We start from the raw sequence: 13,801 nt of genomic DNA on the forward strand, positions 1-13,801 counted from the left end.
GACTTGCTGACAGTTCATCTATATGTCTCTTCCCTGCTTCCTAGAAGTAATTAATTTCAAATGAATCCTATTCCTAAATTAAGAGGTGTCTGTGCTTAACACACAACCTCTAACTACAGGGCAGAAACAATGAATAACAATTGAATTAGAGGAGACTGACTGTGATAAATATAAACAGAATGGCATGTGGATGGCTGGACATTGCCAGAGATGATGGGATAAATCTTCAGGGTACAGTTTCATGCTTTACTTAAGCCACTCTGTGTGTTATGGCTGAAAGGGGCTATCTCTGTGCCTATCCCTGCCTCCATCCTTGCCCTTCACATTAGATCAGGGGTTTGTCCAGTTAAAACTGTTCCATTCTGGTAGGGTGGTTTTTCAGCTGGGTCAGCAGGTTGATCTTGGCTGACTGCACAGTCACTTGATCATCAGAGTCAGCACAAGAAAAGTGCTGTGGAAGAAATAGGATGCATCCTAGAAGTAAACAACTGTTGGACTGACTGACCATGCATACGTGGTATACTTCTGTATTTAACACAAGTCTGCAGGGCATGATCTGTTAGATACATCTGAACTGTGGCATTTTTGTGTGACTAATTTGGGAGGGCAAAGATCCTTTCACTGCCGTAGTTACCATCCAGCTGTCTGGCCTTCCCATCTGCTGTGAGTTAGCACTCATAAGTGAAGCAGTAGAAGGGAAGAAGTGCCCTTGGGAAGCTGTGGGTGAGGCCAAGTCTACAGCGAGTTGTCAGTTTTTGCTCTGGAGTGGGTGACTTATGGAGGTATGTTCTGGTTTGCCAGCAGTGCATATAGGCAGTATCTAACAATTGTGAGCACTGTCTGACTTGCATCATTTAACAAATCCTAAATTGTGCAGATGTTAAGGTTCTGATTTCACATTATTTTTTAGTTATGTTGGTGCTGTTCCTACATGAACACTTCTTAAATTTTGGTTAAAACCAGGTTTTTGTCACTTAATTTTAAATCCACTGGAATTAGTTTCTTGGGTTCCTGTTTGGAGAAAGCAGTCTGTGTGCAAATGGCAATGTTCAAACCAAAACATTGTCTAGTCAGTAAGGAGGAAAAACAACATAGATTGTGACCTATCATGGCTAGTCACCCAACTCAAGAAATAAATAGGAAATTCTAGGGGTTGTAATAATTCACAAAAAATGTTGTCTGACCTCTTCAGAAGGTATCTTGCTTTCAGTTATTTCATGAGGGAGGAACAAATGCTATTTTAATTATACTAATTGTTGTAATTCATTCAGTGAAGCCACCACTCTGGCACATGGTTTTCTTAAGCAGTGTGAATTGATTTTTATATATGATATACAAATTCTGATACAGTTTATTTTCATTGTCCCTATCTTTCTGGATATTGCCAATAAAAGATTGATATGTGTTTCCATCCTTAAAGATGGAGAGATTTAATTGATGGCCTTCTGTCTCCAGTGAGAGAGATGCAGAACCTTTCCTTCTTTACCTCTTGTTAGGGCTTACATGCAGGTGTAGACACAGTCTTTGAGCTGGGTAGAAGTTTCTGAGAGAGAATTAATTCTGAGTGTGTCTAGGTAGTTCAGCTCACATAATGGATCCCTTAGATTTGAGTTTCTGTAAGTATGTGCATGTTAGGTTAATATTCACAGAGTGTATTTTTATTTTTTTTCCCCATAACAGGTGAAATATAAGGCTAGCTTGAAGGCTGTACATTTGGTTGTCTTCCTGATAGTTCTGTCTAACCATAAGTAAAGGAACTAACTATTATGTGTTGGTTTTCTCGCTTACAAAAACTAGAATATTGAACTTATTCTATATGCTTCATTGTTCAGAGTTTTGGAGATTCACAGGTCTTATGGAAGTGCAAAATACTCTACTGTTGTTCTGTGGTAGAGATGTTCTTTCCTTTTTGTATAGCATTATGAGGTCCCAACCCATGACAACTAATTGCATTGCAATTTCCATTTTACTTTGTTATTTCCACACAGACTGGTTTCTGCAAATACATCCCCACAAGTTGGTGAAATAACAAAACCAGTGCAAAACTTAGATGGGAATAATGCTTTTGAGAGAAGGTATTTTTTAAATGCAGTGCTTATGAATCTCTTCTATATTATTTTTATGAAATCATTTCTCAGCTAAAACTAGTGCTGCAGACCAGGGACTCGTGTCCTGAGCTGTATCCTTTCATGTTGTGAATGTACTAAATGGTAGGTGGGAATGTTGGTGATTCACTGAATACATTTATGCATATATGTAAACACTACCTCACCAGAAAGCAGCTTACCAAGGTGAATATGGTAACTTAAAATTTGTTTATAATGAAGCCCATTCTGGAGAATAAACACAGTGAGCATCTTGCTGTAGTAAGACAGATGGGAGAGCTCTCTGTGACGTCTACTTAATCACCTGAAATGTGCCTTTCTGCTTTGCTTGGGCTTTGTGCTTTCTTTGGACAGTCCCCTTATTATTGTTTAAGGGCTAATAATCTACTGTCTTATCACATTACATCACAGGTAAACTGTGGCTGAATCTTTTCTGATGCATGAGTTCTCTCCTATGTCCTACCACTTCTTATTTTCTCCTGGCAGAGATGAGAATGTTCTTTGATCTAAAAAGCTGCTGGAAGCCTGAAGCCCACTTCCTGCTGTAAAATTTAGACTGATTCCAGCACCTTAAAGGTGCTTTCCAAGGCAGCCCAGGGAGAAGCTGACACTGGCAATCTCAAATACTCTGCTATACAATCTGAATAAATAAATAAAAAGCCACTTTTAATCTCTTGGGCTTTTACCTTTAGGTACTTCTCTGCAACCATGAAGGCCAGAAGCTATTTGCATAATCTTTGTCCTCCTTTTTAATTTTAGCACTTCAGGAAATGTGGCTTTTAAAAAACACCAAGTACCAAATGTACAGTAAAATCTCTCTCTCTGACAATGTTGTGTCAATTCAATTAGCTTTGATTTGGCCTTCAATGTGTAGCCTTCCTGGGCTGTGCCTGATATATTTGGCCATTTGAGGAGTAAAGGAACAGCAGAATATCAAAAGAAGCTGTAGAAGTCAAGTTTCTTCCACTCATACCTGTAGAGAAGGAAGTTCATTGGGGAGAAAACTTGTTTGAGACTTGCAAATTGACAAAAGGAATGAGATCAGAAACAAGTTAGCAATTTAGACAGGCATCATTGTAATTATCACCTGTTCTTTCTTATCTCCACCTTTTGGAAAGGTGGAGCATCCTCTGATCCTGAGTTACCTTGCCTCTATCTGCTCTTGGGAACAATTGCAGCTAATAAAGTTACATGCTCACTAAGCTGGAGTTTTCAAATATTGAGATCGCTGGGAATAAAAACAACTCATTTTCCCTTTTTCTTCAGAAAAGACTTTGACCAGTTTTCTAAAGCTGCAGAGCCAGGGTTAGTCATAGCAGTTAAACTAGTTGAGCACTGATTCATTTATACCAGTTTCTAGTACCAGTTGTTGGTAATGAAAAATTGATGGCTGAAGTTACACAAGGACAAAGATGAAAAGGAGCTGGTCCAACTGGAGAGCAGCAGTTCAGATGCGCTGCCTGATACATAACTTGTTGGCTGCTGATTTACAAACTTGGCAGTTGAGACAGTTCAGAGGAAATGGATGGGAGTCAAATTTCAAAGTAGAATATAGATGAAAGTTTCCTTGAATGTAGGACAAATCCTGTTAATGCTGTAGTAGGGTTCACACAGGGCACAAACTCCTTGCTGTATTTCCTTACTGGGCTTCTGTTCCATTGTAATGCTAAAGCAGGGTACGTAATTTATGCTCAGCAGAGGGGGTCAAGACTATGACTCATTTGTGCCACTCTAAAATATTAAAACTTCCAGGCCACTTCAATTACAACCTTGGCAAACATACAAACCTGATACAGTGAAATACCTGTGTTACTGAGGCAATATTTCATTGCAAAGAGTGCTTCTTGTGATTAATGATGTAATTACTTTAACTTTTTATTATTATTATTATTTTTTTTTTTTTTACTACCTAGGAGTAGTCATTTCCTCTTTTAAAATGTGTTGGAGATGCATGAAAACTTTGTGCCTTTTTTTTAAGACCTTAAATCTTAGAAGTGTTTTTGTGTGTACAAGCAACTGCTACTCCGATGGAGGGGGTTATGTGGGGGATAAAAGAGAAGCCGGACAAATTTATATTTCTATAGTATCAAAGATTAAAGATGAATTCCAAAAGAGAATTTGAAAGGATCTCAAGGCTGAGTTACTGGGGGGGGGGGGGATTAGTTATTAACAGTGCATTTAATATATACACTCAAGTAGTGTATTTATTAAGTAATGAAACTCTCATATTGGTTGATCACCAAATAGACTTAAATTAATTTTTAAGTCTAATGCTACAAAAATTAGAACCAGGAATAAAATACAAAATTGTTGATCGAGTTCCCTCCCTTTGCTCTTAGGAACAAAATATGTTCAATAAATACAAAGCAAATGTCAGGCCGACAATGGAATACGTTTAATGTGGCTTGCAAAGACCATTAACTGTATTAGGAAGACACACTGGGTAGAGTATCCACAATGTCCTTTAATAGTAGAATTTGATTTGGAGAGACAGAGAAATGTGCGTGTTTTTGTTGTTGTTTTTTTAATAGCACTTCTGAACTGCTAAAACTGGAATCATGTTTACAGGCATCCTTTTCAATGCACCTGGTGGTAGCAATAGCTGGAATTTACATGGTCCTGCCCTTTTTTCTTTTTTCTTTTTTTTTTTTTAATGACTGATCCAACAGCTTTGTGTTACAAGCTCAAAATCTGATCTTTGCGTTTATGTAGGCAGCTCTGTTGATCTATTTTTGCATGCAACAAATTTGCCTAGGAATGGACTCAGTCCAGACCTGAATGTATGCAAATGTCTGTGTAAGTGAGACTATAGACTGGACTGAAAAAATCTGGCTGTCCCAGCTCTTGTTTCCTTACATAATGAAGTCACTAACTGGTTGGGATCAGATTATATAAAGGTCGTCTTCTGGTTTATATATACTTAGGTTAGCATGAACTCTTATTTTTAATCAGTAATTCATACTGTTTACCTTGCATGATGAAAACATATAAATGACTGTTGATTTCTATATGTTGTGATGACCTTTGTAAAAACCCTAAAAGATTTTTATAACTATTTAACTGAAATTAAATATGAACCAGATCAAGTGCTACAGGCTTGGTAGGATCACAGCAGCTCAGCTCACAGGATGAAGAGCTCTGTGATAATACTTGAAAAATACAGGCTTTCTAGTAAAATAGAAAATATATAGGTTTTCCTATGATACTTAACACTTTCCTATCAGAGCAGAATATTAATCCATTGCATTTTGTAAGGATATTTCATTTGTCCTCTGTTTTAAAGACAGTGATCAAAGACTTTATGAGGTTTTGGCAGCTGCTGTTCTCTGGACTGCAGGATTGCAAGACTCAAATTGGAAGTGAATGCTTTTACCTTTTTGTTTTTATCGCAAAGTCAAGTAGTGGTATCTTCTAAAGACTCTGGTAAAAACTGGTGCAAAATGACTGCTTCTGGGAATATGATTAGAACAGTGATTTGCAAATCTTCCTGATTTATGGAATAGTTTGGGCTTCTTCAGGGTATATCATACAGCAATTTGACCAATCTTACATAAACATATCTAACTTTTTTCCTTAAAACCTATTGCATTCATTCCTTATTACATTTCATAATATCTACTTGGATTTCTACTCACTTTAACCTTTTTATTCATCTCCTCAGGACACAATCCGTAGCTTCTAGCAGATCATTCTGTGCAACACTGCACACAGTCATTCCAAATATACATAGCGATTCTTTCAGTGATTCCCTTAAATTATCTTTGCAAAAGCTGTGGTACTTAAGACTTTGTCAGGGAGAAGGAAGAGCAGAGGGAGCTAGGAAATAGTGGGGGGAGGAAGAGAGGCATAACAGTAGGGATCACCCGTGCTGCTTTACAGTGAACAAGGACCTCTAGCAGTGTTACTGCTGCTCCCTCTCCTATTCACTCTTCAGTGGGGAATCTGAGTGGCCACAAGCAAGTGTTGAGGTGGTTGGGAGCATAATAAACAGCAGAGGAGACGTAACAGTGCCTTCCTCACCTAGAACGTGAGCCTTTGCCATGCGTTGGGACGTGTATACCCTAGGCTTGCTTGCAGCCCTAGCTACTGCCTCTGCTGTCTGTCAGAGTGGAGCCTGGGGATGTTTTTATGGCCTCAGCTAATAGTGTTTGGTTGGTTGTTTTTTTCCCCCTCTCACACCCCCTTCCTGTTCCATCCTTAGGGAAGAAATGATCAGTATCTAAGGTATGCAGCAGCTCCTATACTACTTCCACTTGGAGAGGAGTGACTACAGTAAGAGCGTGTGTAATAGGGAGTGGAAAGTGCAGTAGAGTTTGCATATGCCAAATTACTGTCCCCCCCAACCACACCTGGCTTGAGAGAGCAATAGCTGATGTGAGACTACAAACCCTCGAGTCCCATCTTCCACTCCTCCCTGCCTTCAGGAGAAGAAACAATTTATAACCTGGCACAGCCAGATCATCCTGCACATTCCCCTCTCCAAAAGAGGGCTGTAGCTGGGTTTGCTTCTTACTAGTTACACTGTCAACTGTTGATCTCCCACAGCCCAGCAGGCACAGAGTTAGTCTGGGTTTAAAGTGCCACCCTGCAGTGTGTCCTACTTCTTTGCCACTCAAGCTTGCGAACCCTTATTAGCAAGCTGTAACAAATCCAATATAATTTGCTCTTCAACTGTTAAATTTTTTTTTTGTGTTTATCTTCAGTAGCTTTGCTTTAATAAGGGTCTAATCCAGTGATCACAGAGCATTCACATTGGGAAAGGGGATTGCAGGTTGGTGTCTGGAGGCAAGAATCCCCTGGAATACATGAGGGCAGAGAAAGCAATGTTGAATAGTAGATTAAACACCCAAGCCCCCAGTCTGCTCTATCTAGCTATTCCTCCAGCATATTGGTTCTTTCTTTCAGTTTGCCAGTCAAGACACATTTTTAGACAAGATGTCTTTACTTACTTTTTTTCACATTCTTGCTGACTGGAACTTGCTGCTTCTCTCAAGTTCTTGGCCTAAAAGGTTTGATGGGTTAATATGGTCTCTTTAGACAGATGGTGCCATTTAGAAATGTTATCTGAAAGACATGCAATTAAATCTTGACCTCAATTAAGTCAGTACAAAGTTCTCACAGCTTGGCATGATAAGCAGTTACGGTTCTATGATACAGAATTTGCAGTGACGTATCATTTTGCCACTCAGCATTAACACAAGGCACATCTTGCTTGATATTACTTAAGAATCTCAACACATTAGCCTGTTTCCTGTTCCCCTTCCCTGCAAAATCTAATTATAGTGGCTTTCATTGCTGTTTGTCAGTCTTGACAATTATTAGTAGAAGCGAGTGGAAAGACCTGAGTTATACCAATAACCAGACTTTTCATTTATCCGTCTCACAACTTGATTTAATTATTATTTTTTTCCCCTCAAAGATGGGGATGCATCCCCATCTGAGCTACCTTGTGAGTGTCCTGGGGTAAGTATGCTGGAGATACTGTGTCCTGCTCAAATACTTGCTCAGACCAGGTCATGCTCTTCTGCCTCCTCCATCTCTGGGCTCTTTTGGCCCCAGCTTCCACTTGAATTCTTGGGACTATGGAGTGCCAAGAGATGAAAGCTGGAGCCTTAGTGAAACTGGTGCATTTGAGACAGTAGGCATAAAACATTGGTAGGTTAGACTGGCCAGAGCATGGGCAAAGTGGGGTGGACAAGGATATATGTGTGTCCGAAGGAGCTCAGTGAAGCAGGAGGTATGAAGTATGAGAGGGCAGTGTGTTCATATGTGGGAAGAAGGCATAACTGTTTGGTAAATGTTTGAAAGGGTTTTTTATTTTCTCCTTATATTGCTTCTGCATAGTAAAGGAAGTCTTTTATTTTGAATTTTTATTGTTTTTTTTATGTTCTGTAATAATTTTTTCCTAAAGATGTGGGTAGATGAATAAATCTAAGCAAGAGTGGCATTACTGCTATGTCTTGTTCATTCTGAAATCTTGTATTTGTTTCCCTTTCCCTTTTGTTGTGAGGGTTAGGTTGATCAGATCAAGCTATGTAATCTCTCATGGCCTGGCTGGATTCATCCATGCCATTAGGGTTGCTTTTCTTAGCCACATTTAACAATGGTATAATGGCTTTTATAACATTTTATTAGGTTGAAATACATCAATAGGACTGATGATAAACAATTGTGGTATTTTAGGAAGAACAATTTCCAGCAGTTACTGTACATGCCAACCTGCAGACCTTTTGGGCAGAGTTTGGCTATATAGCATGAAAAGATGAAGTTTCTGGTATTTGTCTGTTATGAACATATGTTTGTTCTGTGGCACAGACTTGGGGAAACCGCTCTTGGATGTCCGTACTAAGAAGTATGTAAAAGCATATATTTTATCACTCTAGACTAAAATTGTTCTTTGACTGATGATGACTGTTGCTTAGGTCTTCTCTGCTGCTGGCTAGTCTAAATTGGGATAAATTGCCCTAGCTTGGATTTAATGTGGGGAAGATGCGAAGGGACCTTCTTGTTGATGCCACTCGTGATGTGACAGTTGTAACAACTTCCTCCCTTTGTCTCCCTCCAGTTCACATTGGGTCTCTCCCTGGCTTAGTACAATAAACTTCCTGTGAAAGTACAGCTAAGATGCATAAGGATTTTCTGGAATTAAACCTTCTTCTACATCTTTTACCCTGAGGAAAAGAGCAGGCTACCTTTTAATGCCTAACTAATAGCATTATCTAACTTAATGATTACTGATTAACCACTGCCAACAGCAGCTTTAACTGAACTTTTCCCAAGGAAATGATTAATTGCTGTTAACAACAGACAACAGTATTCTACCAAATTCAGCAGAGAGCCAGCAATACTGTTTTTCCACCATTGAACAGTCAGGTGGCAAGAATGCAGAGGAGTGAGTGAATGTAGCTTAAATGCAAATTATCATGAGACTTCTCCTTTTATGTTTCCCAGTGTTGGCTTATTTCTTCAGCGAGCTTCAGCTTGTTGTGCAAAAACTGCATTACTAGCTTGCAGCATGGACATGTGGATCATTGCCCTCATTTGGTAATCAGGCTAAACAAAGCTTTGAGGAAGCTGGGCAAAAGGGTTGCACAGTTACTTATGGCATCCAAGGCAAGGGGTTTGCCTGCTGTCTAAATGGTACTAAATCAGGGGAGGGAAGAAAGAGTTTTCTAGAGACCTCAGTCCCAATAATTACCATCACTGATGGTATTTATTCTAAAATACCTGCTTCCTAGAAATGCTCAGTGGACCTTGGATCAGACCTGATTAGTTTGTCCCCAATTCGCCAGTCAGCTCAACCTGGATGGATCTTTGCACTTTGCACAGAGTTGTTTGAAGTTGCTAGAATTCAGCACAGGGACAAATATATTCCCACTGCGAAAGTGGCTGTCTTTGTTACATTGGACTCTCTACTTTCGTTTTCAACTTGGAAAAAAAAACTTTCTGAAATGCCAATATTAATTTTAGATTGTAATGATACATAATCCAACAAACATAAGAAGGATAAAGTAGGAATATCTGTTTTATAACAACATATTGTTTAGGATGTTAAGTGTGAGAATCATCTTTCTTAATAACAGCAGTAAGTATTTATTTAGTGCTCTTGTATTTGAAGTTTGATCTACAAACATTGACTGGATGATGATAAGTGTTTACCAAAAAAAGTCAGCCAGTTTGGTAAATGTTGACTTGAAATGAACTTGGAATACTTGAACTAGCTTGAAGAAAATAGGAGCTTCATCTGACGCTTGACCTCACGGCATGTGATTTTTATGATCAGAACCATGCTGTGAAATGGATAATTTTCCAGTGGAGATAGAAACATTAGAGATTAATTCAGTGTAAAGTGCCCATTTTTCACTGCACTTATTTTTAAAATGGCTAATCACAAAGTAGTAGGATAATAAGTAGTAAATGTTAGGAGTTCCATAGGCCTAAAGACAGGCTGGCATCATCTTCCTATTTGTACTATGCCTGTATAAGCAAACATTGTGGGCTTATTTAAAAAAAAAAAAAAAAAATCTTGCAAAGTGCAAGTTTATATATAATCAGCATACCATAATTGCTTGAAGTGATGTGATTATGTAAATATGATTGAACTAAATAAATTTGTCATGGATAAAAGATTTCATAATCAAACTAACACAAGGTTAAAGATTCAACAAATAGCTGGAGTGCAACTTTAGAGCTACTTTCTTCCAAAAACAAACAAACAAAATAGCTCAGACTTACCTTGGTGACAGTAGTGTCAATGGGGGAAAAACGCGTGCTCATGTAACTGAAATGAGAACCTGGCTTTGGTGTGCTCTACTTAAGCCACCCCATTGATTGACAAACGCAGTATGCTATAAACACATTGCATGCAGGAACAAAGTGAAGTGTTGCTCGCTGACCATCTGGTTGCATTGTGGTGTATCCATTTTTAATAAGTAGTCTCTATCAAAGTCTTCAGTTTTAATGAGAAATTAAATACCTCAAAACATCTGAATAATTCAACTCGCGGTTACAAGTGTTGGCCTGTGAAAACTTAGTATTGTATGAAATGACTTTGTGACAGCATGAATAACAGTTTTTTTCCTGGGTGTATATTAGCTACTTCAATGTTAAGAGTTGCATCGAAATGTGTATTTTGTTAAAACAACCCAAAAACCGCATACCTGAGACTCAAGGCATTGTCTCTGTATGGTTAATACTAAGTTCTTGCTCATCTTATGCCATTAAGAAAATTGTAGCTAGAAAAAGAGAATGATAAAGTTGTACATCTTTAAGAAGATTGAAATATCTTTTTAGTGATGAAGGTGTTCGGAACCTAACTTTTTTTTTTTATGAGAGCAAAACTCTCTTTTTGAAGGTTATGTTAGTTTGGACAACTGTGCAACTTGTTACAAGTCATCTTATCAGTATGCACCTGAGTTACAGAACATGCAGTTGCAATAAGAGACTCTATTCCTGATACACCAGACCAAAATCAACCAAAAAGCTTCTGAAGCTGATATGTGTATTTTGTGTAAAGCAGGTTGAGATGGAAGATCGAAGGGAGGCTTTGTTGCAAAGGCTTACAAGCTCTTCCTAAGTGGAAGATTATGAAATTTGTGTGTAGCCGATAGAAGAAAGGTGAAAGAGGAATTACATCTGCTTCACCTTCTACTAGTATTAATTACTTGGCAGACTGTTGAAATGTGGTGTATTGTTTCTTCACCTTTCTTTCAAATGGTGAGGACATGAACAAAGATGGATGTGCTGCTCTGATCCAGCTCTGACCTTCCTTGACAGTGTGTGGGTTTTATATTGCCATGCTGCAGAAGCAATGAGTACATTCAGATATGAATCTACACAGACTCTTGTGGAAGATCGGGGAGCCTTGGTTCAAATGTTGTATGGCTTGGGCCCTCTCTGTAGCTGATTCTTAGAGTCTCTCTAGATTCTTTCTACTGAAAAAAAGCACAGATACTGCTTATCACACTTTTCTGTGCTACAAAGAGAACAAATGTGTCCAAAAATAATTAAAAATAAAACCTTGACAAAACATAAATAATTGAGTGCTTCTACATTTTAGAACATAATCTCTACCTGAAAAAGTTTACAAACTATCACTTTTTGTGTGTGAGTATCCAACAAATCTATTTTGATACTGGCTTGGCCTCAGGAAACTATTGGAAAACACATGATAAATAAGAATTAACTATCAAGTGAGATAAAAATACATTCTCATAGAGAGTGCCCAGCTGTGGTGTGATTAATAGAATACCATTTGATGTTTCAATACTATGTTGGCTGGTTAAACTGAGCAGCAGCGATCCAACAGATCAGTTCGATCTGAAGTGCAGGGTAGGGAGAGTGCAGCCTCCATGTTCTTGAGATTTTTTCACAGTATAAGAAAGATTCCTTTTACTGTAGGACTTACAAGACAGAATGATGAGACTGTAGCTAGAGCCAGCATTAAATATGAATGGTCTTCCCTTTTCCCTGCTGACACACTTGATAATTTGTACTTGCACTGATTTAGCATAGTTGTCTTCCATGTCATATGGTTCCTAGGCTGTTGCCCTGTTTGTTCTCCCCAGAAGCTGTGTATAGCATTTTATTTTTTACTTAGTCAGAACTTTATGTATTATACTTCAGTGGAATGTGAAAGGACATTTCCTCACTGGATCTAGAAGCTGTTCTTCTATCCATGTCTAACTATTTAAAATTCTGTAAAGCAAAAGTATAGATGCAACACAGTTATAAAATGTTTACTTGGTTTCATATAGGTTTACAAAAACTTTGGAATAAAATATTAACTCCAAGAGTTATGGAAAGATCAGATTTGCATAATTCTTACTGACTCCTAATTAAAAAAAAACAGATTTGGGGTCAACCAACATGACACTGCTACTTCAACACTATTTAATTCATTCAGAAGAAATACCTTCTGTTTGTATAGTCTCTTTTATCCTAGCAATAACTTTTTGGTTTCTTTGGCCAGTTGTATGTTTATACAGATTGTTTAAAAACAGGAAATCTTCTTTGCCACCTTCTCCAAGAAAAGATGCCCCCCAAACAACTCAAAGCTTTAACTTGGCACCCTGCAGTCTTGTTAGAACTTGCACTGTCTGTAAACCTCAAGATCACAGAGGGGGGGGGAAAAAAAAAAAAGGCATGCATTTAGCATGAGCTTGAAATTTTTGGTTACACTTGTGACGTATTTTCTCTGAGGCCTATAATTTTTTTAATGCAAAAATACTAGGCTCTTATCCAAGAGCTTAAAATACAAGAGAAACAAGCAAAAATGACAACGCCGTATGATAGAACTGTAGTAACTGGCAAGGCTGACTTGCCTATAGTTGGCTGATCTTGGTGAGGGATGATACCACATGTAGGGTCTGGAGGGGTGGGCTCCACGTCAGGTAAGTTAGGACCTCTTTACATAGACATGATGAAGTACCAAGCGTTAAAGTCAATGCAATAATTTACTTCTGTTTCAGTGGCTGCTTTATGATACCCTAAAGTGTCCTTAGGAGAACTGAGAAGATGACCTTTCAGTCAAAGATGCTTTTACTTGCAAATAGACTGATACCATTTACTTCCTGTGGAAAAATCAGACAATGAAAATGCTTGTTTTTTGAGTATTGTGTGTGATAAATGTAGTAGTAGGATGTGAGTCTTTGAAAGGAGTTCATGTGTCTAAAAGATGATTTCAAGTAGAGCTTTTAAAAGGAGTGGTCTACCATTCAATGATAAGAGAAAAGTAGTAAGGACAACTTGCCACTCAAGATCAAGGGAATTTAACAAGCATATTTTTTCCATTCCTTTTGAGGCACAGCTGGTGGAGATGGAGTGACTGATAACATTATCCTTTAAAGTTAAGAATTTACTTGGAGAATAAAGGTGGTTTTACCTCTTGTATAGAAGATAAAATGGAAACCAGTGTTGGAGAAAATTAGTGAGGGATTAACTATTACTGTTGTGAAAATGAATAAAAACCTTGATGTTCTGAGGACAGTAATGCAAAAATCCTTCAAACCCATAGTATTTTACACCCTCAGTTTCATGAATAAGTGGCTCAGAATAGAAGGCAGCAGGTTTTTCTTTCTCTCTTTTTAAGGGCCCACAAATTCCCCCCCCTTTTTTTTTTAAAACCACTTCCTTTTCCTTCCTTCTTTATTGCAGCCTAAGGAAAATGTAGTTGCAAATTTTTTCTTGGTGTTTCT

This window comes from Apteryx mantelli, chromosome 3, assembly GCF_036417845.1.
Source record: "Apteryx mantelli isolate bAptMan1 chromosome 3, bAptMan1.hap1, whole genome shotgun sequence".
Lineage (NCBI taxonomy): Eukaryota > Metazoa > Chordata > Aves > Apterygiformes > Apterygidae > Apteryx > Apteryx mantelli.